We start from the raw sequence: 27,351 nt of genomic DNA, 5'->3' as shown, positions 1-27,351 counted from the left end.
AGTAAACAGAGCTGAGAGGCGCTCAAGAGAGCACCTACACAGAAGTATCCATGGCATGCAAATCACCTGATAAGCAGGTGAACTGCATGCAAATGAGGGAGGTAGAGTGATCCAGGAAGTATACAGGCAGTCCTGCAGAACCCGTGTTGGTGTCAGTAGTGTACACAGAAAAATTCCATGTACAGGAAGTAAAAAAAAAAAAACAACAGGGGCCATAAAAGGGCAGGTAGATAGGCAGAAATAACATAGCAGACACAGATATGTGCAACATTATCCACCATTTATCCAAAACCATATGGAAAGTCATTTAAACTATTTTTTTTTTTTAATAATCAGGATATGTTTGCATGGTGTGCCGCATGGTGTGCCACAGTATACAAACATGCTTTTATGAAAAAAATAAACAATAGTGTAAAAAACAAAGTTATTAGTATGTGACAGTAATGTATTATAGGACCTGCATGAAGAATCTACACTGGTGGAATGTTTCTGTTGTAAAGAAGGCAGTGCCAGGAACCATGTTGTTTACAGATTGTGTGCATGGATCCCTATGCAAATATGCTGGGGTTACTGAATAGCACAAACTGGTGTCTGTGTCCACAGATCCCATCCGTGTAGGCACAGAACAGTGCTGTTGTCCTCAGAAGAGGTAGCTGACATCAAAGAGGGGTGTGTGAGGACTTGTAAGCACTGTGCTGAGCATGGGGATGTGTACAGTGTCTGCTAAGTTTTGTTTACCTTCGGAACACATGTGTCACCAAGTTTGAGTGCGTTTGTGCAGAGTGCCACTGTGCTGAGTGTGACTTTTCATGGGGTGTGTACACTGAGTTATGAGCACTATTTATCTTCATGGCACTTATTTGCATGCCACCCCATTGTGCTGAGTGAGGAAGGCTGTTCAAAAAAAAAATTGGCTGAGAAAGCCAATGATATCTTAATTACTAATGACCACAGTTTCACTTAAACTAGGGCCATTAACAGTCCTTAATGATGTACTTGGCAGGTGGAATGCATCCTAGGTAGACAACCACACATGCTGCACCTACAGCAGAGCACTATAAAGGTTGCATACACCCTACAATCTGATTTCACCCCATACTCTGCACAAGTGGAGTACAGACTTGGAAGTTTTACCTGAAGCAATGCTAGGGGCTGCTGCAGGTCTGCTACATATGCATGTGCTAGATGCTGAGGTCAGTGCTACTGCTGTTGCTCTTGACTATAGGCCTAGACTGAAAAGGAGAAGAGTGTTCAGGCCCAGGGTACCCTTCCAGGAGAAACATGAGCTGGAGATTGTAGAGAGCTACAGGGCAGACAGGGACATACTACAGGAACTCTCTGAGCTCTGCAGACCGCAACTCAGACCCAGAGCTAACAGAGGGGAACCCATTCCAGTGGAAACAAAGGTATGTATAGCTCTTAGGATACTAGCTACAGGTACTTTACAAAGACCAACTGGGGACATGATGGGAGTTTCCCAGGCATTGGCATCCAGGGTACTCTACCAGTTCCTGGATGCCAAGTTACCACATGCCAGTGAGCACATTTATTTTACCCTCACTCCTGAGGCAGAAGACCAGCAGTAGGCAACACTTCTACCATGTAGCACACTACCCTGAGATAGTGGGTGCCATAGATTGCACCCATGCACTCATCAAAGCACCACCCAGTGAGGAGGGTAGAATCTACATCAACCGCAAGGGGTATCACTCCATCAACTGCCAGGTCATGTGCAATGCTGAGGGCGTTATCATGAATGTGTGTGCTAGCAGCCCTGGAAGTTATCACAACTCCCATATCTGGCACACATCACAGCTGTACCAGATGCTTGCTAGGGGGAACATCCCACATGGCCATTTACTAGGGGATACTGGCTAGGCACTGGAACTGTGGATGATGACACCCATCAGAAATGCACACACTCCCACCAAAGAATGTTATAATGAGGCACACACACTAACTAGGAACATCATAGAGAGTGTGTTTGGGCTACTGAAGTCACAGTTCTGGTGCCTCGATATATCTGATGGAACCCTACAGTACTCTCAAGCCACATATGCACACGTGTTCACAGTATATGCTATGTTACACAATCTAATCCTGCAGAAACAGCTGTAGCAGGATCAGCAAAGGGATGGGATACACAGCCAGTCACCAGTGACTAGGTCACCACAGCCACACCCACAGGGGGACTCCGAGGAGGAACCCCTGAGGTTGTCCCTATAGGCAGACATAGGCGTGCCCAGTATGCCCTGGCCTTGGCCAAGAGACAACACACAGCACATGCACTGACAACGTAGGGCCCTACAGACTGGCAACTTTCTCCAACTCACATACATATTAGTAAAATTTATGTCAGCCAGCCCACACAACCTTTACCTAACCATGTATTGGCTGCATACTCTGTGCACCAGACCGAGACAGCCCCATACTACAGATCTGCCAACTGCTGCAATCACAAGTCACACACCTCTTCATCACTTGTAAAGGGTACTAGCATATGGTAGCATATGCATGGACCTGCCACATGTATACAAGGGAATATAGTGGACTACTGGGCTACTTTGGAAGATCTATAAGATACTTGGTACAACAGGTACTCTGCCCAATAGTATGTGCTTCATAATATGCACTAGGCCACATGGCTGAAAAGGCCACTACATTATTCAAGGGAGATGGCAAATAGTTGGGTCACATGACAGTCGCACAACTGTCTGGGATCTGTACATATCCCTGAAGGCACTTTCTGCCGAAGCAGAAATCACCGAACATACATAACCGAAAGTGCTGTTCACAGAAGCAGCACTTTCGGTTATGTATGCTGGTTGTGCCAGTCGCCCTTTTCCCCACTGTAGTGCGACCTCGGAGTGAGAATATAAAAGTAGGGGGGGTGCAGGGGGGCTCCCCCTGCATAAAAGAAGATTTATTGTTTTTTTTTTTTTTCCTAACGCATTTTAACAAAAGCACTTTTTTTGGTGAAAGCGCTTTCATTAAAGAGCGTTCGGTTATTCTGGATTCGGACTATTGAACTTTTGTTCAATAGTCCTAGATCCAACTGTCTATGGCAGCAGGGCATGAGCTGGTTGTCTCCCACCACCAACACATCAGTGTACCCATACAACTGCTGTAACAGTAACTCTGCAATGATATATAAGCAAACCAGCCAATTCCATAGCTGTGACATAGAACCTGGCCACACATTCTATGTCTCACATAATGCAGGGATGACAATGCATGTCTGTATGCTGTTGAATGTGTGATGAATGATGCACACCTGTCTGTCAGCCTGTGTGGTTCAGTACGCTAGGGGCATTAGCATGGGTATTGGTATTGATGGTTGAATCTGGCAGTATCCACATATTTTGCATGGGAGGTAGTCATATGGTGGTGTCCCCACAGAATGTGATACCCTTCAATCTTTTACTGCATGATAGCTGGACAAAGTCAGAGAGAGTGGTGGGACAAAGGGCCAAAACTAGTGACAGACATTTCGGTGCTCTGATTCACCTATAAGGTGACTAGTATGAAATAATGTTGCATTAGAATGGCATATCTGAATGATATAAAGTCCAACACTCACATGTTTGCTGTAGTTAGTACTATTCACTGACTGCTTTACACAACATATTACTGGAACACCACAAATGTATGAGGGACAGGCCAGACATATGGGATGAAATGCTGGACATTATTAAAAAACATGTACAGTGAGAGGCACGCCTTTCAAGTGTACAGAGTTTTGCTTAATATATTTGGTGTAAAACTGTGGTTTTCTGGCAAATTAGTGGCAATTCATTACAGGCTGAAGTTAGAAAATAATGACAGGCATTTGAGTTTCAGACTTCATGCCCTTCAGAAAATTAATGCTAAAGCCAAACCTGTTATTCTATTCCATTTCTAAATTTGTCCCTATTTTTAGCCTTTGTCCCACTTTTATTAATGGCTTTGTCCAGATTTCTTGCTGTAAGATCTTGAGAGGTATTGTGAGGGTTATGCAGACTGTCACATTGTATGAGGTGTTACATCATGTACCCCAGTCAGATATTAATTACAGCACACAGCCTGGTAATGCCATGGACAAACCCAGCTTGGAGTGCAGGTAGCTCTGGCCTGGAGTCACCCTGTAAGTACTGACAGTCCCACTAGGCATGCTCCTACATTTAGCTAACTTGAGTGTAGTTGGGTTGGCTCTTCCTCACAAAGACCTGCTATGTGGAAATACACCTGTACATACAGACAGCTAACTCTACATATCTGTCTGACTCTATCTCCCTCCAACATGTGTAGTGTATCTATCAGCATGTATCCTATATATATATATATATATATATATATATATATATATATATATATGTATACTGATATATATATAACGATATATATTATAATGATGCATAGAATTTTGACATATATCTACAGACATCATATACATAATGTACACCCACCAACATTTATAGAGATATCCCTGTTATACACACACACATATATATATACATACATATATATATATATATATATATATATATATATATATATATATATATATATATATATATATATATATATATATATATATACAGAGAGAGAGAGAGTGTGTGTGTGTGTGTGTGTGTGTGTGTGTGTGTGTGTGTGTGTGTGTGTGTGTGTATATAATGTGAGGATGTATGGACTTCCCCACATACCCTCAGAATGCTGAAGTTATTTGCACTCACACATCAAAATAGTTGCCCAAAGGAACCAAACCAAGGCCGCAACAGTACTTAATCCATTCACCCACAGATCTCTGTGCCTGTGGATTGTCACCTTGGAGACAGACACAGGTGAGCAGGTGCTGTACTGTACAATGGTTCAACACATGCTGTGAGCAGGCCATCTTGCTCATGGCCACACGTTTTCCTATCTAACTGCAACCAACCACATATGGCCATACTGCTAACTGCATACATATAGGGTGGATACTGACAGGTATCCCAGTTCTAGGACACTAGATACAATAACAGTACCAAGCAATATCACTCTGCAGGACACACGTGCTGTCTAGCAAAAGGCTACTTTGCTTACTCCACAAGTACTGTGCCTGCAATCACAATTACAACAGATGGACTCTGTGGTGCATGCAATATATACTGCAAGCTGTAATGTGTAATAGTAGATAGGTAGAGGTTCTAATCTCACATCAGCCAACTCTGTGTGGGTGGGTGTGTAAATATATCCCCATGCAACACTAAGCACAAGCCTGTATGGACTACCTTTGTGCGATGGCTATGCATGTTATGGCCCTTTGACTAGCTGTTGGCCTCTGCATTGCCCTCCTCTACAATGTCATCCACCTCAAAAACACTGGCTAACAATCCTATATCAGATAAACTCTGTGGCACATGCAATAAGTACTGTGAGCTATAGTGTATAATTATAGACAGGAATAGGTTCTAATTATCCATCAACCAGGTCTGTGTATCTTATATCAGATAAACTCTGTGGCACATGCGATAAGTACTGTGAGTTTTAGTTTGTAATTGCAGATAGGTATGAGGTTTTAATCTCACATCAGCCAACTCTTTGTGTGTATGTAAATATGTCCCTGTGCAACACTACAGACATGGCCTTATGGGCTATCCACGTGCAATGGTCATGCACTTTTTGGCCCTGTGACTAGCTGATGGCCCTAAATTGCCCTCCTATACATAATCATAACCGATGTCCACCACCTGTCTGACCCAGACACAGGATATTTGTAGATGTGTCAATGCCATCACCACACCTTTTAGATTTGCAAGATAAGATAGCACAGGTGACGTGTGGCCAGGGTAGCAGACCTTATCACAAAGTATGAATGCATGATTATGCTGACTGCCCCATTGTGCCTGATAGACTGTTTTACATATATGCATCTAGGGTGCCATGCACGTATACTGCCATAACTTGCTGATGTCATATTTCTGCTGTACTGCCATGCCATCCTGTGCCGCTGTATCACTGGCATGAGTCTATAATGTATCCCCTCAGACTCCTGGAACAGAAACATACACAGGACCATGACACAAGTGTCATTCTGTAACACTACCACCAGTCCAGCATCATGTAACAAAGATACACAAAGTGTGATGTGTATTTATAACACATGCTAGCATACAGTATCTGTAGTGGCCCACAACAAGTGGCATGGCAAAACAATACTGCACTACACAAGTACATGTCATGTGATATAGATACCCTGTGCATCAGACAAATAGTTGCATTGCCTTGCATTGATGGCATGGATGGCAGGGATGTGGCACAGTTTTCATCACATGCATGGGGTAGTTTGGGGTGCCAGAAGACGGGCTGTGCCAAACAGTTGTCAGCATGTTTTTGAGTCAGGTGAGGTGCTGGTTAGATGGGCCATGGGGAGGTGTCATGTGTGTCTGTAGATGACCTGCATGTGACAGTGTTGTTTGAGTGTGTGTGTGTGTGTGTGTGTGTGTGTGTGTGTGTGTGTGTGTGTGTGTGTGTATACACAACCAAGCCCAGTGCTAGCCCTACACATATGTATGCTGGACAAATGTGGACCATACATGGCAGAGTGGACAGTTCATCATCTCCCACCATGAACATGGGAACTGGTTTGGCCAGGAGTAACACTGATATCACCATGCCCAAGGTCAGATGCCTTGCTAGTACCAGACAGTGACTGCAAAATGTTGGGGCTGTGTCCTCCACGGGACCACCTAGACCATGTGCCCATGGCTTGCTGCATCATGATGTGGACAGCACGCTTTCCTCTGTAGTGCTGGAGGTACTGCCACTATGTGACTGTGGCTGTGCACAACCATGTGGACTCTCAGCAGATGGTGTTGCTGCCCTATGTCTGCATGTCTGATGCCCAACTCCAACCAGATGTTCCAGTACAGACAATGTGCAGATCAAGACAGACATTGTCTCAGCCCACCATCTGCCCACTGCATCAGTGACCTCACCAGTTCTCTGGCTATGGCCACTGTCTGCACTCACTGATGCCATAGTTGCCACACTGTCCTCTTCAATGTTGCCATACTCTCACTGTCCAATATCTGTGGCATCTGTTGATTGGGTATGTATGGGCATACTGATTGCGGTGACAATGGAGGCAGAAGAGGGATGTCAACCTCTGAGACAGATTTAGCCCCAACATCTCCACCTGTGCCTCACTATGGCCACCATCATCATCAGACTCTGATGAGACACTGATGTCAGGTTGTGAGGGGGACAGACTCCAACCCCCTGATCACCTGTGAAAACCAAGACAAAAGCAGTACATTACTACTTGCACTTTTATGTATGGTAATCCACACAGACTCATACAAATGAGGATCCACAACTGCATTACCAGTCATACAGCTTCTCACCTCCACTCCCATGCACAACAGATAACCTCACACCAACATATACAGACAGGTCAAGCCCTTTATAACATGCACGTCAGCCTCATCCAGGTAAATTTGTCAGTACAATCTGCCTGTAAGGTATGAAATATGACACTATACATGCTAGACCTACACAGAAAACTCAGTACACCTATCTTGTGAATGATATGCCAGTACTAATGTCACATATTGCTACATACTCAGGTAGCATTGCCCTGTTGTGTTTGATCAGGCAGTTTGGAGTAATTGGCTCATGTATACCAGGCTGTGTAGCCACTCATAACTATAAGTGAAGACGTGTTGATGGTCATTCAAATACACACCTGTGGCTAACCAGTCTATGAACAGTAGTTATCTGTTCCAGAATGGAACATAAAAATATTCTACTCTGGCTAAACACATTTGTACATAGGGCAACATGGTAGCCCTTAACTTTCATAGAGTATATATGACCTGTAAAAAATATTATCACACCAGGTACAAGACCATGGACTTGGGCCACTTCTGATGGACCAACAGAAAGGTGAGGGAGAGGTATTGTCAGCACCACCACATGTTGCAGCACTACAAGGTAATATGTGCATATATCCACATGTACAGTGGATACTGTGATACTGGTTGCATTGCTGTCATTTTGAGTATGTGTGCACAGCTGTGCATAAACCCTAACTCCACCTCCAGAGCAGATAGACCTAACACCTATGTACAGCTATGTAAGGTTTGCCTCATTGACTGATACAGTATTACACTGGTGATCATAATATGCTTACCTGGATCCTCCTCTGCTGTGGACACTGTGGCACCTGCCTCCATGATGTAATGATGTATGGTATGATGGATGCCTGGGAGTTGTCATGTGCTGCTAGGTTCCCCAGGAATTCCTCTGTGGCTGAGAGTGGTTGTTTTGTAGCAGGACCTCCACTAGTGGTGGCATGATCCTTTGCAACAGTAACTGCACTTCGTCATGCAGCATCCAGCATGTCTGTGGCCCGGTGTTGGACTTGCTCATAGCTCCTGTCTTGTCGGCCAATCTGATTTACATTCTGCACACAGTCTGCTCACAGTGCTGCCCACTGCTTGCAATTATGCCTCCCCCTGGACAACAAAATGTGATGGTGTTGCCTCAGTCCATCCACTATCATGTCATTCTCCACCTCTGAAAAAGCAGCATGTCTTCTGCAGTATATGGTACCTGAAAGACAACAAAAGAGGAACACATTAAAGGACCATATAAGTGGACATCACTATGTACAGATCCAGCACACCCATAATGGCCTGCACTATCCACTGTTCCCACACACATCATACCACACAGTCTGGCAACACTCTACGTGTATGGATACTACCAAGATAATAGCAATATTGGAGTATGTCCCTGTGTGCCATTACAGATTCTGCTGCATGTTCCAACACCCAGCACTGCAGTCTACAATGGTGTGTCTCCTACAGGCAAACTCCCAGTTATATATCATATGGCCACTGCCAGACAAGTAATAGTGTGCTATTACAAAAACTGTATGGGGACAGTCCAGCAACACCAGTGTGCCACAATAGCAGAAAATAATGCCAATATGCTGTAGTATATGTTCCCTGTAGGCATCATACCTCTCAACTATACAGGTGTTTGCAGAATGTCAGGATGTTTGCCTCATGGTTTTGGTCATTTACACGCAAACTTATGGATCTCTGACAAATATGTAAACACTGTCAGTGGGCTTGGGCCTTTGTCCCCCCATAAATTATGACTTTGTCCTAGTTTCATGCTGTAAGAGGTTGACAGGTATGTTAGGTATAGCTGTCAACCAAAGAGGGACATATGTCAACAAAAACAGGGACTTCACCAGAGTACATTAAGGACATTCAGGGACACTTTTAACATTTTAGAACTATGTATGTGAGGCAGTGACTGAATGAGGGGGGTGAAGTACAGTACATCATTTGATGTTACAGGACTGTATACCCTTACTCATTGTCACCGTATATTCTGTGTAACCCACTAGCTTTCCTACACAGCCAACCATTGCAAAAGGGATTGCCAGGGACAGAGCTGAGATGTGATTAACAATCAGGGAGAGCTGAGAGGCATGCCTGTAGGTATAGGACAGCAGAGTATCACTGACACATCATTGCCATAGATCTAAGATAGGCTTACTGTTGTAATCTCTATTTCCTATACCTCCATTCTCCCATTCAAATCCTGTTATATGGAGAAATCTATTACATACCTGCTGGAGGGCAATACTCCTTTTTTGAACTTTGCTTTTGGTATACCTTCTGAAATCCACTCTCCATGTGAGTAAAGTCTCATACACAGCTGTCCCCCATAAGCAGCTACTTGCCTTTTTAAGCTACTGCTCCTTATCAGGTAATTTCCTCTGCACCAATCTGTGGTTGAGAATTGATAATTGCAGGCAAATCAGCTGAATTGCACTATCACTGGCCAATGACATGCCACCACAGTGCAATATATAAGGCATTTATGCAGACCTGGGCCCCTTTCTTAGTTGTTAAGATGGACATCACTGAGGTGTGGAGAGTACAGTATCACAGAGGGTAGGTACCATAACTGTCAATTGCATACCTTTATGGAGTATGCCCACAGTTTCACCTCATATGTGTGGTCAGTGTCCCATGACATAGTTGTCATCTGGCAGCTCACTGGCAAACATTGTGGGTTGAGGTCAGTATGGAAAGAGACACACTTGAGTGTCAGACTCCATACCCATAAGAATATGCATGCTAATGCAATAGCTGTTAATCTATCAATCTACTATCTTTATAGGGCAAACCATTACACATGTCCTTGTCTTTGGACCCAAGATGCCCCCTCATTACATCTGGCTGTGTCCGGATCTCTTGTTCTAGGGGAGATTGGGAAGTATGATGTGTCTTTAGCAGCTACCTTTACATACAGCTATGTATGCTACAGGCTGCAGCTACTGCTGCATCCTAGTGCACATGAGGACAGTGTGAGCACTTTGATGAAAGCAAGCTATACATGTAACTGTGACAGTTGTGTCAGCCTCTCATTATGGCAGAGCCAGAGTAAGGGTGCCCTGTACAATCCAAGAGAGGCATATGATTATGGTATGTCGGTTTTACAACAATGCCAATAACAGAGTAGTAGTCTACATGTGGTTAGGCTATACAAATATGTGTAGTATGTCCCTACCTGTAGGCCTCTGACTTGCAAAAGTGGGTGGCAGTTCATTAATGAGCAGAAACCTGTGTAGATTAGGATAGCTTGACTCAGTCATTGCTTGCTATCTTCACAATAATCTAATTGAACTGCTAGACAAAACTGGATTTGAACCCAGGACTGTGTGTGGCAAAATGTACTGCATGCAAGGCATTTAATTGACTGCACCACTGAGTCACTGCAAAAGAATTTTATATTTACAAGATATATGTGCACACATACAGGCTGTGGGAAACATGTCTACCTCCATCAGTATGTGCATGGCTTTATATGGCTGTAGTTCTGTACCAGGGTCCCAGATGTACATTTACCTTGCTATTACTGACTTAGCAGGTGTCTTTCCACAAGTTGTTGATAAAAGGGCACATATACCTGCTATCAAAGGCCTCACTTACATCCATTATTATGTCTTTGGTTGTCTACTGTTGTATTATTGCACCAGAGTCCAAGGTATACTCTCATTTTTCCCATTAGTTTTTAGTTAGGTTACATGCCTAATGACTGTAAGTGGCAATCAGTATGTTTTGCTGGAAACACCTGTTTTATATCAGATCTGTGTGGCATAGTGGGTTAATGCAGTGGGCAGTAGGTGAGAAGGGCCTGGATCCGAATCTTGGCAGAGGTGTTCATTTTGTACATCTGTCTGACAATGTAATAAACACATTTAATCATTAAACTCATTTAAGCTTAGCTAAGTTAAAGAGACATGGTGCACCAGTTTGCATAGTTCCCCGCAAGCCCGCACTAAAAAATAAAAAGAAAAGAAAAAGGGGATGGTAGGAAAGTGATGAAATGTGGCAAGCAGGGGGGAAACAGTGCAAAACATTTAGGGATGTGTAAGAAGGATGTAGGAATGACCCATAGCTATCCATACCTTGTATAGCAACAGCTGTGCAGTTTGCCAGACTTTGTAAATGAATTTGGACTTTCAAACCCCAGACAGAGGGGTGAGGAAAACATAACTGTGTTGTCAAGCCAATTAGATCAGATTAGTGGTGTGTAGTGGACATGTGTGTGACATGAAGAGCTATGTATGAGGCAATATTTTTTTTTTGGGACAGGTGCCCATTTTTTTTGTTTTTTAAGGTGAGAGCAGAATGTAGGGTAAGAGGCATCGGTACATGTCAGGAGGAAAGCTGATGGGTAGGAGAGGATGCATTTGCAGACAGGCAAAACAGACAAGACATCAGACAGGGGCAGTGTGTAACACATGATGGAGGTAAACACCTTGGATAGAGAGGGTGTTGTGGAACCAAGTCACATGTGCCACAAGATGGCAGCAGCATGACTCACATCCCTATCTTTGGGACAGTTGACACTGCTCCTGCCCTAAGGGTGGCTGTGCTGTAGGGTGGGTGCCAGGGTGAGCCTGCTCCACCAGGTCAGCAACGTGCTCTCAATCTGGTGCAGGCAGCGTTCATAGTGCTGATGAACAATCCTGCACACCATGACTAGCAGTTGATACTGGGTGACTGCAGCCCTCTGCCACTGCTCCCAGGGGGAGGCCGGGACCCATCCCCTGAGACGGTTCCACCTGTTGCCGCAGATGGGGCAGGGGCAGTGGAGGGGGCCCTACCAGCCTGGGTCCTAGACGTGCTAGGGCCTGGTGCCACAGCCAGTGGAGGCAAGGTAGGCAGATCAGCAGGAACCAGCCTACTCCAATGTGCTGTGGTAATGGAGGTATAGCAATACGTATAGGTTAGTTATTAAGAACACATTGTTAGTAATAACAGCATGGCTAAACATTGGAAATAACAAAATTACATATCAATGCAAATTATGTGAAACACAACAATAAATAACATTACAGTCAGTTTAACAGCATGCCAGTAACAGTTACACCATAAGGCCAACAAAACAGGTCATTTAACAAGCTATGTTAATATGGATCCAGTATAATACATAACAATAATAACAGATGCCTCAATAAACAGTTAATTTAACAGCATATGTTAATAGTAAACAATAATCAATGAATAACAGTAATAAATAAATGAAGATAAGAGGTGGGGAGAGAGACAAAATTGTATGTTAGTAACAGTGCAGCTTACTTCATTGACAGCAGTACTACTATCTATTCTACGGGTCTGTAATTTGTTTATGTTTACAGATAGTACAAGTCTCCTGTAGCTGATGTAGCACATACATACCTCTCAAGCTATATGCATAGAACACTATGGGCCAAACAGTAACAATTGGGTACACACTTACACAGAACACTTGCACATTAGGTTGATCTATATAACTACCAAGGTGTTCTGCGGGCTGAAATGCTGATACTTTGCAATCTAGGTACTCATTGCCATGATATTCCTGTAACAGGTGGATTGCACACTATTAATTACAGAATATGAAATCATTATACTTGAGAGACATGCATGTGTACATTACAGACACTGAACAGCAGTCATGCCTTGATTGGTAGGCATGGGAATAGAAGCCAATAGCAGTAACAGTGACTGCAGCAACTTTTAACAGACACTCCAGGCATGCAGTTATACCAGGATTACACATATTATTTATGACTGCACATTGCTGAGTTTACACATTCCTGCTAATGATTGTAACAGTCTGGGAAATCTAAACACAGAATTATCTACCCATAATATGGGCTACCTCACCCATTAACCTGTAGATCCTGTGGAAAGAGAATTTGCTAGCATTACATGAGTGCTACTGTAATATTTAGTACTACCTAGTGCTGGATTCAAACCATGGTCTGTGTGTGATAAATGTACTAGATACAGAGCATGTAACAAACTCAACTGCTGGGTCACTACTGATAACTGACTGACTGATATTTGCCTAGAGCTTACCTGGTACCAAACTATGACCTGGCAGTACTACTACAGTATTATACTAGACTGCAGTGACAGTAGAATATGCATGCATGAAATACAAGAATAACGCATATAGTAGCTACACTATATATCAGTCTAACAATGCTGGAGTGAGTACACACTTTATTGTTAGTGCGGTGAAATATCTGTGAAGTCAACAAACAATATAAGATCATGGAGTGGGCCACCTCACCCACATACCTTGCTTACCTGATGTTTGTGTATAACAAAGCATTATCTGAACAGTATTGGCCTGGATACAGCCTTGAACGGTACTATATGTGTTAGATAATACAATTGGCAGCCATTACATTTCCCTTCTACAGCTATTACAGTGTTATACTTGACTGCAGCACCTTACCTTACAGCCAGAATGCATATAGCTTTACTGCAAATGGTTACAAGACAGTCGTGATGTTGCTATTGAGTCATGTTTTATTGCAGAACAGTTGACATTATGCCTTGCAATACAGCTCTAATTCCACATTTAATGCACTACAGACTTTAGTGCTGATACTATAATGCAAACAGTCAAAACCAAAAAAGCCGTTGAGTAGAATGCAGTACTAATTTCCAGTTCAACACGAAGGTGACACCATCCACGTACTTGAACGCTTTTATTAAACAAAAATCACATGCGTTTTCGTCCCTTACTCCAGGACTTCGTCAGATAAAATAACCTAAAAACTTTCAGCTTTTTATAGTATAATTACAATCAATTAACCTATAAAATGCCATCTCTTTATTTCAAATTAACCAGTCTATTTCCTTTCTTGTCTCATTAATATTAAAACCAATTTCAAAAAAGGAAACTCATGCATGTACCATACTATTAGACAAACAAACATGTACCAAACATTAGACAAACATGCATGAGTTTCCTTTTTTGGAATTGGTTTTAATATTAATGAGACAAGAAAGGAAATCGACTGGTTAATTTGAAATAAAGAGATGGCATTTTATAGGTTAATTGATTGTAATTATACTATAAAAAGCTGAAAGTTTTTAGGTTATTTTATCTGATGAAGTCCTGGAGTAAGGGACGAAAACGCCTGTGATTTTTGTTTAATAAAAGCATTCAAGTACGTGGATGGTGTCACCTTCATGTTGAACTGGAAATTAGTACTGCATTCTACTCAACAGCTTTTTTGGTTTTGACTGTTTGGTTTATATTGAAAAGCCACACTATTTCAGTTTATTGATACTATAATGCAATTACTGGTATTGTTTTGTGTTTTTATTGTACAACAGTTAGCATCATTCATTTTTTTCAAAACCGCTCTAATTTCACTTTTAATGCACTACAGACTTTATTGCTGATACTTTAATGCAGTTACTGGTACTACTTCATGCTTTTATTACACAACAGTTGGCATTATTTATTTCTTTAAAAACAGCTCTAATTCCACATTTAGTGCACTACAGTATTGTATATACTTTCATTCAGTTAATGCTTTACCCTTTATTGCTTATATCACTACACTTAGCATAATACATCCATACTCACCACACTCACGGCACAACTTGGCCAGTTGCCTGGTGTGTGACTCAACATTGCAAGCCCACTCTTCTGCAGCAGTTGAGAGAGAAGCACACCATTATGCATACCAGTTTTGCAGACATTTATTGCTTCATAGGTTCATAGGTGTGTACTAGGCTAATGGCCCTGGAGCCTTTACAAGCCCAGCCCACAGGATAACCCTGGCATCATGCCACCTGACCTTAGTTCCTAGTGCCTCTGTTAAGTAGAGCCACTGGAGTGATCTGAGGGGTGAATATTCTATTTCCCATTCACTCACCAAGATTTCTTTTGAAGAGGGCCAGTGAGGTGCTCTGCTTGACATGTATGGGAAGTCTATTCCATAGCATGGGCAGTCTCTGGATTACGGACCTGTCCCCTCCAGCATGTTCTGTTGATTGTGGTAATGAGGTTGAGGTCTCTGGTGCATGTTGTGCAGAGGGATTGGGATTTCTTTAGATGTAGCATTTCTAACAGAGCTGGGTCAGACATGGCTTTGTAAGTCAAGCAGAGACCGACTCTAAGTAGGCAATATGAGACAGAGAATGGTTGGAGTTTTTGAGTCTGTCCATGCAGGACAAATATTTAAGGCCTAGGATCCTCTTTGTGAGGTACTTTTGCAGTCTCTCCAGTTGTTGCAGGTGTCTAGTCAGGTACATGGCAAATGGGACATTGTACTCGATGACTGGCCTAATGAGGGAAGAGTAGAGGGAGACAATGACTTCTTTCTTCCTGGATGCAAAATCCTTAGTAATGTGATGTGCCACATAGAAGGGCTTTCTGACAACAGTGGCAATGTGGTGGTCAAAAGAGAGGTTGCTTTCAACCTGTGTTCATAGATCTATTATAACACCTTCTGTGTTCAGTGAACTAACATTGATGTGGTAATTCAAGAGAACTGGGTTTTTCCCAAGGAGGATGACGATACAATTTTTGGCATTTAGCTTAAGGCCATGGTTCTGATACCAGTTGTTGGTCTCATTAAGGCCTTTCTGTAGGATGTCAACATCACTTGTGGAGTTAATTAATCCCAGCTTGCAATCATCTGTGACCTTTGTCAGCCAGAGTCCTTTTGTGTTGGCCTGGACTTCAGAGAAGTAGATACCAAACATAAGAGGACCCAGGACGGAAACCTGTGGGACTCCACTTGTGTCTGGTTGATAGTCTGACTTGGAGTCAGCCACTTTCACACTGTGGGTTCTATCTGTGAGCCAGTTTGCAACCCACCTAGTGATATAGGGGTTGATGCCTAGCTTAGTGAGTTTTTCTATGATTCCTGAGTGGGGAATGGTATCAAAGGCCTTTGACAGATCAAGGTAGACTGCATGAACCACCTTGCCTTCATCCAGAGCTCTAGCGACTGACTCAAAGAAGTCAACCAGGTTGCGCAGGCATGATCTACCCTTCAGAAAACCAAACTCTGTGGGATCCAGAGTTTGGAGATTCCCTAGTTCCCTGTTTATTAGGTCCATGGTGATGCATTCCATATCTTTGTATATCAGACTAGTCAGGCTAATGGGGTGATAGTTACCAGAGTCTGTATTCCCTCCTCCTTTGTGGAGAGGGATGGCTGTAGCAGTGCGCCATTCAGTAGGGACAAAGCCTGAGGTGAGGCTGTGATTGAAGAGGACACACAGGTGAGGTGCCAGTTCACTCTTTAGTTCATGTAGAACACAGCCAGGGATATTGTCAGATCCTATAGAAGCTGTATTCTTGGCCTTGGACAGTGCTGTTTTAACCTGTGCAGCAGTAATACTAGGTGCTTATCAATCTACTGGTATTGTGATTGGTCCTTTGGGAGATGAGGGGTAAAGTTGACACTGAATCTGCCGGCCATTATATTGGCAATATCTGTTGGCTTGGTATAGGAGGTATCATTGTGCAGTAGCTCAGAGAAAATCTGGGTATTGCTGCGGAGATTCTTTACATACACTATAGAAGGCTTTGTGGTTGTCTTTACTATCTTCTGCAATTCTGTTTTCATAGCTAGCTTTAGAGGATTTGATGAGGGATCTCAACATTTTATTGAGGCTGATAAGGGAGTTTTTCCAGTCATGGGACTTCACCTTATTCAACATCAGTTTCAGCATTCTGTTGTAGAGTTTGTTTATGGCAGGGTACCACCAGATTGGCTTACTTTTTTTGGAGGAGAGCGTCTTGGCTCTATTGAGTATGGCTAGATCCACACATTTGTGTACGTGTTCGTACAGTGCATCAGTGTATGATTTGTTGGTCATGCCACTATTCTCCATTTGCATGGATGCCGTGAAATTAACCACCTCTGATTTTAGGAGCCCAAAGTTAGCTTTAGAGAAGTTCTTCATGATGGTTACCTTTGTGGGGGCGGGGATGTGGATTTCCAAGGTGATTAGTCTGTGGTCGGATCGAACCAGGGAGGAGATGACTATTTGTATAGAGCAATGGTTGCCCATGTTAGTAATGACAAGGTCACGGATGTTGCTACCTCTAGTGGGGGTAAGAAAGAGCTTATCCAGGGCTTTGGAATTAATGAATTCCAGGAAACATTGGACAAGTACATTGGTACATGAGTAGCTTTCCCAGTTAATGGAGGGGTAGCTGAAGTTGCCCAGTATGAGAGTGTTAGAAAGGACCCTAATATTCTCCAGGGTGCTTAGGAACGTGGAGTGTGAGTAATTGTTCGGGACCTATAGCAGGCTATGACCTGAATCGCTGTCTTACCCAATGTTACTGCACATGAAGTATCTCTGATGCGTTATCTTGAGCTACCAGTCTGGAAGTGTGTGCATCCTTTATGAATATGGAAACACTAACACCTTTGGAGCTTCAGTCCAAGTCGTGGGGCCAAAAGGTGTAGAATGAGCTATAACCTGGTAGTGCAGGGGTGCTTTCTGCTTCCTTGAACCAGCCTTGAACTAGGTCTCTGTTACAGCACAAATGTCGATGTTCTCCATTTTAAGGAGTGCTTCTAGCGAGTGTATTTTGAGATTTAGACTTCTAGCATTGAGCAACATAACCCTCAGATTGCATTTGTTTGTAGCTGTTATGGTGGTAAGCTGGTCTTTGGAACCACCTAAAAAAGGCACTATAGGGGTGGCAAGAGCCTTGGCCAGTATTTGGAAGCCCAGAGGTGACAGATGCAGGCCATCTCTGGCAAAGCATTGAGGTCTGTCAATCATGTCATGCCAGGCAGACAGATAATGGATCCCCTTAGAATGACACCAGATTGTAAAGATCTATCATTTTCTGCTTGTACTGTGGTATAACTATGGGTGATGGTAGGATGCTGCTCAGGGCTAGGGTCATACATGCCTGGGCTGCATAATCCGAGAGCTCCTCCGTGTCTCTTTTCATGTAGTCCAGGGAGGTATGTCTCAGGTCATTCAAACCCACACGTACAATGATAGAGTCATATTTGTACCTGTTGTTGAAGGACCGAAGTGTGTGTGTTATGTGGCAGATCCTGGCACCTGACAGGCATATGACTGTTACTTTCTCCTTATTCAACCTTGGTTGAAATATGGGATTTGTGGACTGAGTGGTTTATAAGAGGTTGTTGCCTCTGCTGCTAATTTTATACAACTGGGTTGCAGATTGCCTACTTCAGGAGAGCTGTATTTCAATTTCATTGCTGATCTATAGAAGGAATGGATGAGTAGTGATGTTAATCTGAGTTTGGAGAAAGGTTCACAGTATGGGGAGAATTATACAGGTAATTAGCATTTGGACCAAACTTGGACTGTAAGCTACAACGTCAGCAGAACTGAGAAGCTGGCTAGTCTGAATATGTTTGCTAGCTATACTTATGCCACACTTTTCCAAAACAATTCTGGACTTTTATAGGCTACATTTGCTTTCCATTAATATTTTTTTTCACAATTTACTAGCAATATCTTAATTTTGTTGTGAAGCTTTTCATAGATAGTAATTTTATATCTGAAGTGTTCCACAGAACTTTTACCATATTTTTGATGAACTTGTGAGGCTACACATATTTCGCACATTCATGAAAGGATTATTAAAGTATGTTATTGTGAAGGCAAGAGAAGGATACTTTGGTGGGATCAACTTGATTTTAAGTATTGATATTGAAGTATTTATTTGCAGGCTATTGTTTTTATACACAATGTATAATGGTATTGCTTTTAGTTTTAGTGCTTAAGCATTATACAAATGTGAGGAGATGTTCACTTGTGCAATCGGCATGATGTGATGTTGTATACACTGACTACTTTCTAGAGTGGTATACTCTTGTGGAGTATACAATGAGCTATATAAACACAAAAAGATGGATTTATGGATGAGGTTATGTGTCAATAAATCCAGTCCAATCACAGTTTAAACCTTATGCCATCATTGCATAATGTTTTGACATTCCTGTTAATTCTCCAAAAGTAATTTCAATGAGTTGAAAATTAATGCAGTAAAAGCAATGAAAACATCTTCATAAAATCTAATGTTTTATAGGAACAAGCCCCATAGCACCAACCATGTAAACAGGCACTCTGAACCTCCCAAAATATATATAACTGAAATTTTGACAACAATTGTCCCAAGAAAGCTGATCTGGGCAGTACTGTGGTGGTTTGAAGTCCCCGAAACATTGGTAGAGTTAGTGCAGGCTATGTACAGGGACCCAGTTTCTCAAGTAAGAACAGTGTTCAGCCTCACAGATGGGTTCCCAGTGGGAATGGGTGTACACCAGGGTTCAGCTCTGAGCCAACTGCTGTTCATACTGGTGATGGACTACATTAGCATACAGATTGGAGGGGTCAGATCAACCAAGCTGCTGTATGCAGAAGATGTGGCAGTACAGGCACTCTGATCCAGAACTTCAGCAAAAGATAGGAGAATGGAATGCAAATCTGAAGGCACATGGGATGAAACTAAGTACAGATAAGATGGTGATAATAGCAGCAAATTGGTGAAATTAGAAGAAGCTGAGAATAGAGATAGATGGGAAGATAGTGGAACAGGTAAACAGCTTCAAGTATCTGGGAGGAGTGGTGGAGGAGAAGGGTGGCCTGAATGAAGAGGTCAAAACTAGAATCAGTGGGGCTGCAGTCAACTGGCATAGAGTATCAGGTGTAGTTTATGACAGAAGAAAGCCAAAGAAGCTGAATAGTAAGGTGTACAAGACAGTGGTGTGATCAGTACTACTGTATGGTACAGAAATCTGAGCAGTAATGGCAGAACAGATGAAGAACCTAGATGTGATGGAAACGAAGTGCCTGAGAAGGGTGGTGGGATGCACACTGTGAGACACATGAAGACATGAGGACATAAGAGCAGAAGCCAAAATAGCTCTAATTGCAGAAAATATCAAAGAGAACAGGTTAGGGTAGTTTTGGCATGTGTAGAAAAGCAGTAGACAATCTGGTGAGGAAGATTTAGGACAGACAGGAAGAAGGAAAGAGAAAGCAAGGACATCCAGCAAAGAGGTGAATGGATTGTGTGAAATAAGATCTGTGACAGTCAGGCATGAGTGTGGAAGAAGGCAGGAATGTGGCACTGAATCAAGAGAGTTGGCAACAGTTAACACAATACCCCATGTAGAAAAAATGGGAAAAAATGGGCTGATGATGATTTGACAACAATGGATACGAGTGCAAAATTCCATTAATACTGAAAGTGCTTTTTAGGGATTTTACTTTAAACAGATGGCATTCATTGAGACGACCTTCTCAGAGCTTTCACATTCCCATTTTTAACACTGTCAACTACAAAACAGTTTCCTCAGCAGTTAACTTGCGTAAATGTGGTTGTATGTATATGCATCCTATTGTGTGATTGTTTTACTTTGATCACTTTTACAGTGAAAAGGACTGAAAATCTGTGGATGATATAATGAAGATGATATGAGCTTCGATTGCATTCTATATGAACAGAACAGAACAATATAGTTAGTTCTAACTATATATGTTTTGTCATTGGTTTCATTTTGTAGGTTAGGGTTGTTTTGCTTTGCTGTGTGGTACATTCTCATGTCCTTTCAACACTGCTCCCCTCATCCATTTATATAGCATTAACTGCATTGACCTCCCCCTCCAGATATGGCTGTCAGCTCACTAGTCTTTAGGATGATAGGGCAACTCATTTGTGATGAGGGTGTCCATCAGAGGGATCACCACAGCTGCTCAAAATGTATATCCTATGTGCTGGTATCACACATGCAGATCCACCTGGGATGAGCTGCTATCTGTGAGAGCAAACCTACTCAGACCCTACAGTCTGACTGCCCCATAACTGTCCACAAGCTTAACATGACTAAAATTTCTAAAACTCTGAAACAGGGCCTCAGCAATGGCACACTTACACCAGCATGTCATCATCACTCCGCTACTCTAAATGGTGGTGAACTGGCAAAGCTCTTCATTTCTCCCCCCTTCACCACAGACAGATACAGACACCGACAGACAGACAGACAGACACACACACACACACACACACACACACACACTCACTCACACAGGCACACAGGCACACACGCACAAGCACATGCACACACACATACACACACACACATGCACATGCACACACAGACACACACACACACACACACACACACACACACACACACACACACACACACACACACACACACACACACACACACACACACACACACACACACACACACCACCTGACCCAAACTTGAGTCAGGTGGGTAATAGTAAGGTTTATTCTTCTATGCTGTAGAGACAGAGCATTGAGTTTTCAATCTTAATGGCAGCATAAATTTTCACCCCAAAATTAAGTTTTTTTTTAAATATCTATATGTAGGATAATGTTGAACACTTTGAAAAAATTTGTGTGGGAGGTGTGCATGGAAAATTCCTCATTAAGAACAACTGTAATTCCCTACACAAAAAGATAATCCAGATAATGGGCATGACTTTTTTTTTTTTTTTTTTTTTTTTTTTGTATGAATACATAATGATTTCAATTTGCAGCCAATAAATTGTCTATATGCATCTTGATTAATTACATAATGACTATAATCACAAAAGATTCTGGTAAGACTGTTGGGTCTGTAAGTTCCAGAGATAATCTGTTGATCCCCTCATGTGAATAGTGATTACAGAGGTCTGTTGAAATGTCCTGGGGATGAAGCCCATAGAAAGACTTCTATTTAATAAGATGCAAAAAGAGAAATTGTATATGTTTAGTGGCACTAAACATAACTGCTGGGAATGTCACATATGCCTGTAGAATTGCTGCTTTTGGTCTTAATGTGGGCTGCTTTATTTTATAGCTTCATATGGTCATAGGTTAATACTAGGGTATTGATCCATTGGAACATTTACTGCTGAGCTATGTGAACAATTAATAATCAGTTATAATTCACTTTAGTGAGGGCTTTAGAGGCAGACCTAAAGTGTAATTAATTCCTAACATTGGCCCCATTTAATGAGAACTTCAAGATTTGATCACAGCAATATGTTAGAAGGTTACCACCTGAGTGCAGTTAATTAGTGACCATGCATACAGGTAGTGCTTAAATTGCTACAAAAGTTCTTCACTCGAATATTGACAATATGTTATTGTTTGGAATATATTTGTGATTTCCCTCAAGGATGACATGTAGCTGGATATTTCTAGCATTTTCGTATTAGAAATTGTGTTTTCCTGCAGTCTTGTTAGCAGTATAAGCTATGTGAACTGATTTGTGTCTCACTTTTGTTAATAGCTTCTGTGCTTTGTTCAATTTGGATTTATTTTTGACACTGATAATATTTATTAGGTGGAGTAGAACTTTTTTGTGGTTTCCTTGTTTATTTTGCATTTCAGTGTTGGACTACAATATTTGCATTTCCCTTAATATTTAAATATAGCTATCAGGCTTGTTACAGAATTTAATAAAGTCATCTGTTTTGACGTATTAGTGAGTTTGGCTTGCACCCCAGTCAGTGTTGTTAGGGGTGATCTTTATCTTGGTGTCATCACTATCTGACAAGTCTCTAATAATGTAAGTATTGTGGTCAATGTTCTCATTTGTTTACGTGTATAACAACACTGAATCACTGAATGAATTGCAAGGGAAAGAATGATTATCATTACACCCATTACACAAAGGTGGCCCAGCCATAGTCCCTGATAACTATATACCTATTATTCTCAATAGCCTCATATGTAAAGTTATGGAGTACATTTTCTCAGACTTCATTAGTCTAGACATTGAAAATTTCTCAGCTCTGGATCCTCATCAATGTGGCTTTATCAAAGGATGGTTCTGCCTCTTTAACCTCATTAATTTCTTTAAAAAAGTAACTGAAGCAATGGATAGTGGTTATGCAGTGCATACAGCATATCTAGACCTGGCCAAGGCCTTTGATTCTGTTTCCCTTTTAAGCATTATTGATAGATTTGTAAATCTGAATATAACTCCTTATATTATCTGGCATAAAATTTTCAGGCCTTCAGGCCAGCAATTTTGGCCTATGGTTAACTTAGTTTGCAGATGACTATAAACTGGCTATTGTTATTCAGTCTTCAACTGACTTACAATTGCTCCAACACTGCTTAGACCATGTTAACAATTAGTGCAAGTACAATGGTCTCAAATTAAATGTAAAAAAATGTAGCATAGTTCAGTTTGATAAAAAACAAACAAAAAAAAAAAAAAAAACAGTTTCCCTTATTGTATAGGAGATGCACTGTTTCAATTAGACACTGTTGTAAGGGATCTGGGTACTCTTGTTGATAATTCATTATCATTTAGTGCTTCCACATTAGTTTAGAAAGCCCTTTATCAGGAACACCTAATTAAAAAAGGAATCCCCACTACATTCAAAAGAGTCTTAATTCCCCTTTACTCATATCTTATCAGACCCATTATTGAATATAATGGACCATTTAGCACGTTTATTTAAACACATCACACAACTTGAGAGACCTCAGAGATCATAACTAAAAACAACAGTGGCCTCAGAACTCTTAGTTATCAGGAGAGATATGATATCCCTTTCACTGCACTCATCCTCTGATAGACTCAGACTCCTCCATGGAGATCTATGTCTATACTGTCATGCCATGAAAGATCCAAACATACTTGATCTCCAATTCTTTTGCAGAAATAATTATTCAGCAAATACTCTGTTAAAGGAATTAAACTTTCATTAGCAGATAAATAAGACACACTGGCATGGTAGATTCATATCCCAATGTATCTCACACCTCTGCAACTAACTTCTACTGCATGTCAAGCAGAGTAGTACCCTTGTGCCACCATTACATTAAACCTAGAGAATTGGATGGACAGCCCCAAATTCTCTCCCAGTCTATCTTGTCTTGCCCAACTTGAGGCTAAAGGTAAATTTTGAATATTTTTTTTTGGCTAAGCATGAAATAGTCTGTAGACTATTTGCCTAGTACTTACCTATGAACTAATAGGGACTGTCACATTAAGGGTATGTAGTGAAGGACAATAAGATACTTACACACCTGGTAGGATTTCTGCACTAGCTCTGTGAGACTGTTGAAGATAGCAAAGTCAAGACCTTGAGTATATTTGGTAATGGTAGCATACAAGATGTCAATTAGATAAAGTCATCTATAATGAATGGATTATTTTTGATTTTAAATTGTTTATGGCTTGCAAGATATTCATCATATTACATAAATTAAATGGATGGTGATCTGCAACAACCATTTATGTTTTAGTTTGCATTGCAGATGGTCATAACACTGTATACTAATCTTGCCTTTGTAAGCTATGTTGAGTAACAATTCATAGACAAGTAGACCGAGATTCACCTGTGGTTTGTGCAAGGTATGAAGGAGTGAAAGCAGCCATACTGGAAGAGTCCTCACTCCTAGTCACTGTGATTGTGCAACCTCCTAAACTACTAGAGTCAGAACAGCTATCAGGAAGTACATCCTTTTAAGTTTTGTTGATTAGGAAATGACACCCTCCCTTCATGTCTAATATTATGTTAGTCTAGCACTCCAGTCTTGTTTACCTAGGGCAATGGCAGCTCTACTGTTCAGATTGTATAATCCTTGAACTAAGAGACTGATATTATCACCTGTACAAAGCAATTCGATGCCCCGAGCATTTCTGCGTTGGACAAGTACAGAATGCCCTTTAATAGCATCGCTTTGAAGTATGTAAATGTATAATATTTTAAACAAGCGATAAGAAAAAATTAGAATCTTAATAGGAATGCCATGAATAAACCCAGAGAATACATATTGTAATACTGTAATAACTTGCTGAGACTGATAGGGCCAAATTGCAGTAGCAGTCCTGAGCATGAACCTCTCAGTCACGTATAATTTATATCCTTCCTTAGAAAAGGCCATTTACTGATTCCTTATTTGTATCACATGCAGAAAAGAAAAAACTATTTAAAATTATGTGGAACAGTAATCTGATAAAAGCAAAAAATATTATTCTCTTGATACACTTTTTTATTGTTAAAGTAGCAGCTGATCCCTGGTCTTTGTGGCACAAAATGCATTTAGCATATTTACACTTTATAAGCTGGGCAAAGGAGGGTGGAACTGATTGCTTTATGTTTGTTTGTCCATCCTTGAAGGATGGAGGTCATGGTCTTGTCAGCACTGCATCAGTCCAAGAAGAGGCTTGACCAATCACAGTAGATTGATTACAACTGGGTGTGGGCTTGGCAGTCTCAAGCTTGTATTGTTAGCTCTCATTAGCTAGGTGTGTGGCAGCACACATACACAAATCTCAGAGGGAGAGCATATGACCACCCCACCTTGATAAAGCAGCCCATTTCAGCCACCAGATTATTGTGTTACAGTCATACCAGGAAACTTTATCCATGGTTTCCTTTGTAATGGTTGTGCCATGGATTGCTCTCACCCGATGATGGGAATAATTTGGCCTTGGCAGAACCTCAAATGCTAACATGGATGGGGGGGGGGGGGGCATAAAAATGATGTAATAAAAAAAGCCCTATTGCCAAGATTTCTGAGTTCATAGGATATTGACTTATAGGTTCATAAGTCATAGGTTCGTAGTTTAAATTGTCAGGTTGGCATTAACTGGGCTTTAAGAAGTTTAACTGATATAATCTTATATATAATATATGTTTTCTCTGTCTACAGATACTCATCACAACTAAAGTTTTTTAGGAGATTTGTGGACGATATTTTCTTTTTATGGGATGGGACTATTTCTGAGTTGGATTCATTTGTTAGTTACCTTGAGTCCACGACCAGCTTTTTGCGGTTTACTGTTAATGCACATGTGACATGTATAGATTTTTTAGATGTTCATTTATATAAAGATGTTAGTGGGTTACAAACCGCAGTGTTTAGGAAAACTTGGAGAAGGAATACTTTACTTCATCACAATAGTACGCATCCTGCACATTGTTTTTAAGAACATAGCTAGGAATCAAGTCATTAGGACTTCAAGATTACATACCAGTAATGATACTGCTTTAGGTACATTTCAACAAGAATTATAAGTACGAGGTTATTCTGCCAGAGAGGTTAATTCAGCTATGGATAATGTGAGAGAAGTTAGGTCTGGTTCAGCCAGACCATTTTTTTTTTCTAAAAAGAGATATAACCATAGTGTTAGGACTAGAGTATCCAACATGAATTATGTTAGACCAGTAATTACTTCTACTAGTAACACTGGGGATATCTGTGATGTGATACGCATGAATTGCTCCATACTCACCTCAGATAGTTCTGTTTCTGATATTGTAGGTGTTATGCCACATTTTTGTTTTAGGAATGGTATGTCTCTCAAGAGGCAGCTCTGTTATGGTAAAAGAGTGGTGCCTTATCTCTTTCTGATAGATTGGGTACTTTTATGTGCAGGAATTGGACTGCATGTCAACACATTTCAGACACTAAAACATTTACACATTAATCTAATGGTTTTGTTTTTAACTGTATGTTTTATGCAGACTGCACTAGTAAACATTGTATATATCTTGCTTCATGCACAAAATGCTGTTGTTTTTATGTAGGCAAAACCATTAGGACTTTAAAGGAACGGATTTTAGAACATGTTGGTTATATAAGAAATAAAGATGACAGTAGTGCTCTGTATAGGCATGTTCAAGTTTTTAAAGATCATTCTTTTTGTTTTTTAGTATTACAGAGGTTTTATGTTAACAAGAGGGGTGGTGATTTGAACAATGTTATTGAGAAGGCTGAAAGTAAATGGATTATGAAGTTACAGGAACATAGAAGTCCTGGACTTAATGCCTATGTGCCTTTAAAGCATCTGTTAAGAGAACGCACATTGTCACATTAATTAATTGCTTGTATTATAAAGCGTTTTTCTTTTTCTTTGTATTTTGTTTAATGAAATGCCGAGTTATTGGCATGAAAGCGCTAACCTTTTTTATTAAAGTTTTCCTGTCTGAAGCTGTGGTGGTCCTGGATTGCTGTTTTGTCATCATAATCTTATATATATATATATATATATATATATATATATAT

Source organism: Protopterus annectens, chromosome 2.part0 (genome assembly GCF_019279795.1).
Source record: "Protopterus annectens isolate FY-2018-M chromosome 2.part0, PAN1.0, whole genome shotgun sequence".
NCBI classification, from domain to species: Eukaryota; Metazoa; Chordata; order Ceratodontiformes; family Protopteridae; genus Protopterus; species Protopterus annectens.
The sequence above is the reverse complement of the archived record's forward strand: the minus strand, read 5'-3'. Positions refer to the sequence as shown.